Source organism: Etheostoma cragini, chromosome 18 (genome assembly GCF_013103735.1).
Source record: "Etheostoma cragini isolate CJK2018 chromosome 18, CSU_Ecrag_1.0, whole genome shotgun sequence".
Taxonomy (NCBI): Eukaryota; Metazoa; Chordata; class Actinopteri; order Perciformes; family Percidae; genus Etheostoma; species Etheostoma cragini.
Window position 1 is genome coordinate 3,552,915 of NC_048424.1, and position 6,000 is coordinate 3,558,914.

Genomic DNA, 6,000 nt, shown 5'->3' on the forward strand with positions numbered 1-6,000 from the left:
AACCTCAACATTTCTCCTTTAAAGGGCTTGTGCCTCAGAATCACATTAAAACAAATGTTTCATCAGAAAAATGAGAATGTGTGCAAAGTTATCATGAACTCCATGATGCCATAGACCTTTTTTATTTATATTTTTTCACTTTTCACAACAGCAGCAGTGCTTTTTTGTGCTCCATCAGGTTAGTATTTCACCCTCCAAAGCATAGCAGTTACAATGCATCGCCTATGTGTGCAAAAGCGTTGTACAGCAGAAGCTAACCTGGATGGACTTCCATTGGACTGACACAGCCACCGGATGAGTGTCACACCGAGCCGATCAATATTGTACACAAAGAGGCTTTTCATCACAGAGCTGCGGGAGAGCAGGATGGCTACGGCGCATCCACACCACACTGTAATTTAGCTCTAACACCCAACACGGCCGCGGGAAAAAAGTCACTGCATGACAAAATGGAGAGCCATGATTCTTTTGCAGCCATCTTTGATGTTGTGGGTGGAACTACAGTCATACACCAGGACTTTCTGTCATGTATAATTCAGTTATTTCTTCTGTTTTACGGACTCTTCTAGCTTCTACTGGTGCAACAAACTCCCTGCAGCTGTTTGGTAGCAGCTTTTTGAATTATTGATGGACAGTTAGTCACTTTTTTCTCTTAAATTTTTGCAAGAAATGCATGTTTTCATTTTTTTAATGTGTTTTGGTAAATAATCTATGTAGCTGGCTTGCTATAACTTAGATGAACTGATTGATACCACTCTCAGGCCTATATATTAAGAATAAAGCTAGAGCTAGCAGCTTATTAACTTAGTTTAGCATAAAGACTGGAAACGCGAGAAACGGCTAGCCTAAAACGCACCAACATCTCTAAAGCTCAGTAACTTCAACATATCACGTCTGTTTCATTCCTACACAAACTAAGATGCAAAAACAAGTATCTGTGGTCTGACAGGAAGTTAGCTACGTTACGAAACAGATGTTGTTCAACTCATTCTCATGAACAGGTGTGTATGACATTGTACAAAAATGTATCCACAAGAATTTGTGTGATACCCCACCAAATTATGTCGAGAGATGGACGGTCACGGAACAACCGGCCACAAAGTTGACAGTTAAATTCAGCGGTTTCTACAGTTCAATTTAGCCGACAAAAGGCGACTGTCCTTCACAGTTACAATTAGACACCAAAACAAAATCTTTTATGGCGATATATAAGAAGGGTTCATGAGAACAGGCTGGTTAGCTGAGGAGCTTTAAAGATGTTGGAAGATGAGTTTTAAACATTGGACAGAGCCAGGCTAGCTGTTTCCCTCTAATTCCAGTCTTTATGCTAAGCTAGGAGAACCATCTCTTGGCTTAACCCGTTCTTACTCCGAACTCGTATAATAGGGACGCTTGAGCAGTGGCTGTAAACATCAGAGTCAACGCAAAAATCACCCTTCAGCGTGTGTGTAGAACACACCGGGCAGAGCAGCAGTGGTGGTTGGGAGTTGAATGGTTAATTAAACCCATTCTCACTCCCATCTTGTAAAATACGGATGCTTAGTCAGGTGCCTTTGTCGTTGTTATTAATGCTACAACACATGCTTGGTCGTTCCCTTCAGCGTCATTTTGTGTGTTGGAACTATTGGCGTCCCTTTTGACGCTGTTAAGGAAAGGTTCGTGGGTGGGCTTACAGTTCTCTGACATGCGGCAATAACGGGACGGTTAAGGACACGCGCGGGACACGAACCCCGCTCTCCTGGGCATAAGTCCTGTGTTTGACCCATCCGCCCCCTAACCAACCTCCCTATGCGTCATTTCTACCTCACATACTACTTGCTAAACCCCGTCTAGATGCTGCCCTCCCCGGTACGTTCTACACACAGCCACTGTCCAAACATCCGTATTTTACGTGTTTGGAGTGAGAACGTGTTATGTTTCCAGGTGTTGGGGGTTCTATTATTATGTTTTAAAAGTAGTAAAAAGCCTTAAATGTCTCCAGGGGTCTCAGTGTGAGGTCCAATAAATGTCATCAAGTGATGTCACTTGAATCAGCATTGGTTCAAGACTACAAGACTCAAGACCCGACGCTCATCTCTGCTGCAGGATAAATTAACTGCTAACTAGCATAAAACACTTGAATCTCTGTCCGAACTATCAGCGGTTGACTTGCATTGTGGGTAACGTGGGCGCAGGTAATGAAGTAAGAAGAATGTGTGGGGAAAAAAGAGGGTATATATCTGGATCTTTTGGATCAAATGTAATGCTTTCTCTCCTCTTTTTGACTATACATTGTGAGTGTGAATGTTACAGAAGTTCAACGATAAATCAGTTACTCTTTTAACACCAAGGGAAATGGGAGTGGTATCATAGTTGCATCAAACTCTGCAATAAAACAAGCAAATAAAGTCCTTTCCCAAAAATAGTCCTTGACAGGGTTCCTACAGTACACGATCTGAGATTTTCTGAATTATTGCCCATGTTCACAACAGGGCCGTAGGTAGGAGGGCGGTTTCCTTCATGCAACCCACACTTTCTTTTTAATACTTGTATTTAACTTTTACATTTAATGTGACTTTATCCCCTTACAAAAATGGCCAAAATGCTTTCTCAACAATGTCAAGAGTCCCAAGTAGAGAAATAAACTACTACTGTGTTTATTGCTTTTAACAGCTGTCTTTCTTTGTCTAATCTTTCAGTCTTTTCTCATCTCCGTTTGAGCTTTGTTTTGTTGCTAATCTCTTCTGTGCTGTGTCTTGTTTTGTGCTGAGATCTGCTCTGCTTGTGGTCTCCGTTGTTCTTCCTTTCTTGTTCCTTTGCATTTTAAAAAGCCTTTTTTTCCATTGAGGCCAGCAGACCAGAGATTTGGCTAATTCTGGCATTTTTAGCTCATGTAATATAATGCGTTTTATTAATTAGCACTGTCCCCTTCTTAAATAAATTGAATTGAATACTTTTAAATTTAGATTAATTCATCATCTGGCTTGAAAACAATCAGATTTAAGAAGTCTGATGCTAAAAAATAGCAGAATGGGTCTTTAGAAGCTCGCCGTGTGTGATTTCAAGTTGTAATAAAAACGCCCAAATTTCCAGAACTAATGCCAGGAACATGACTTCGTTGATAGCTACAGCCCTGGACACGTAGGACACAACTGCCATCACTAGTTCTTTGCTGTTGTTGTAACAATTTTTCTCTTTTTCATCTTTTTTTCTGAAAACCTGCGAGCAAACAGATTTTTTTCATTTATATTTTTTCCTATGAAGGATGACCAGCAGGTAAAGCATGACATTTAGCATGTGACGTTTTTTGGGGGTTGAAGCACGATTTTGATCAGAATATCATGACATTTTCAAGCGTTTTTAAAAAGCTGATCTTTCACACTGTCTTCAGGTGTAGAAGATGTAAATGTCAAATTCCAGCAGATGACTGTAGGAACCCTGCTTTACCAACGCTGTTCAAATTGATTTGTGTTTGTTTAGCCTGACATGAAATGAAACATCAAAGCTATTATCAACAATCAATTAAGTCATTAATGGGACTTTAACAACTCTTCATTCCCTCAGAGTCGGTCACTTTACACTATTTCACAGTATGACACCCATTCGACTGAACATCCAGCCTCTTCAGATAATGAATGTAAAAATCACACCAATGCATACACAACATTTGTACAATTACACTCAGTTTGGAGCCTTTGTTAAAGTGAACATCAGTCACAGCAAGAAAAAAAAGGAAGAAAAGGAAATACGTACACTGGCCCCAAGAATAAACCAAAGTCTGCGTCTTTTTCTCAAACTAACATGCTTTCATCGCCGTCTGGGCCAGGCACGTCTGAGGAACTGAACTAAACTTGTTGTAGGCACCAGCATTTCCCCGTATTGAGTCAGGAAAATGAAACACACACGTTATTTTTTGCCCTTGGGGCTCATTGTAGCTTAGTCCTAAGCTTTTTGTGCTTACAAGCCAACTGACGTTGACTATCAAACTCATATGGCAAAGAGAGTCTGTAGGTTGCGGTCCAGAGCAGCGCGAACAGGCGGGGCCCCGCAGCCGGGGCCATGGGCTTTCTCCAAGTCGTCATAACAACACTATCGTCTGCAAAGAGCTTCCACATCATGCAACACAGTCTCACTCCCAGCGTGTCAAGAACCGACGCTTAGTCAGGGGCCTTAGGCGATGGTTACTGACACAAAACGTCTCAATCAAACGCAGATTTTTTTTTTTTTATACTAACTGCAATGTCCTACCCACGGCAGTATTTCCCACTCTGGCATAATTTTTTTTTCCGGGTTGAGGCCTTTTTAGCGTAGTTTTGCAAGATGCAGATCCGGTTTTGCGTCATTTTTCAACGTGCCGAGTAAAACCAATTAGTTAGAGGTAGGGAAATGTCGCAGTTGGGTTAAAAAGATGTAGTGTCCTTTAGAGTCTCAGTCAGATGCACAGGGTTTAAAACAAATCACGCAGCAATATAAGGCTACCCAGAGGGTGAAAAGGTTTTTTTCAACACGCTTGGTTGGGACACTTTGCGTCACTTTTTAACGCTGTGGGTTCGGATCAATGTCAAAGCCATTTTTAAATTTCTGGTTTGGACAGACAGTCTAGCTAGAGTCAGTATTTGACGAGTTGGGAGGAGCCACTGACTGACTGAGAGTCAGTATTTGACGAGTTGGGAGGAGCCAATGACTGACTGAGAGTCGGTATTTGACGAGTTGGGAGGAGCCACTGACTGACTGAGAGTCGGTATTTGACGAGCTGGGAGTGAGTCTGGGTTGCATCATTACATACACTGACATTTCTTCTCTGCAACAACAGCAGCCGTCTATTTATTGTTTTAAATTACAGAGAGAAATGGTAGAGAAATGGCAGCCATTCATCACACAGTGCAGCCATCATGTAACACGATGCAGACTGAATGGCAGGTCAATACATTTTCACAGTCCTCTGCACCATGTGTCAGGTGTAATGCTCATTCTGCACCCACATTACCATAAATGTTGGTGCTGCTGTCCTCAGGGGAAACCTGCTGAGTGAATTATGTGGCTGATGGTTATTTGATTCTGGCATTATACATATGATTAAAGGCAGGATTTAAAGGGGGGGCAGGGGCGGAGTCAGATGGTGAATAACGTTCAAGGCTCAGCACAAACCTAGAAGGGGGTGGGGGAGATCTTTCTTCCTCCATTTACAGCAGATCAGTCAGAAACCTTCTTCATTTTGATCTTGGTTCAAAAAAATGTGTTTGCTGTCGGTCACCCAATATGTATTTCAGTTTTGATTTTTGTTTTGTTTTTTACAAATCTTTAAGCGGTGGCCTTTTTTTCCATTGAGGCCAGCAGACCAGAGATTTGGCTAATTCTGGCATTTTTAGCTCATGTAATATAATGCGTTTTATTAATTAGCACTGTCCCCTTCTTAAATAAATTGAATTGAATACTTTTAAATTTAGATTAATTCATCATCTGGCTTGAAAACAATCAGATTTAAGAAGTCTGATGCTAAAAAATAGCAGAATGGGTCTTTAGAAGCTCGCCGTGTGTGATTTCAAGTTGTAAAAACGCCCAAATTTCCAGAACTAATGCCAGGAACATGACTTCGTTGATAGCTACAGCCCTGGACACGTAGGACACAACTGCCATCACTAGTTCTTTGCTGTTGTTGTAACAATTTTTGACAAGGTGACAAGGTTTTGTCTGAGGTAAATGGTTCAATGAAATGTTTCAAAATTTGCAGTTTTTTAATTTCCTGAAAAACAGCCGTCTGGGACATACAATGTTTTCACCCAACAGTGACGATGTGCACTATTTTCAGTAGTCACTTGAGAACAGAATGCCTAAAAATCTATACATCTTTTGGGTCAAAGAAATGATGGCTGCCATGGAAAAGCATTATCTTGGGGAGCCAACATCGTGTTTTTATATCAAATTGTTGACAAGCTGTCTTCATCATTCTGAAATAGGGCTGTAACAATATGCAAGATGAAACCGAAATCAAGACACTCAGGACTTGGGGGGGGGGGGGGG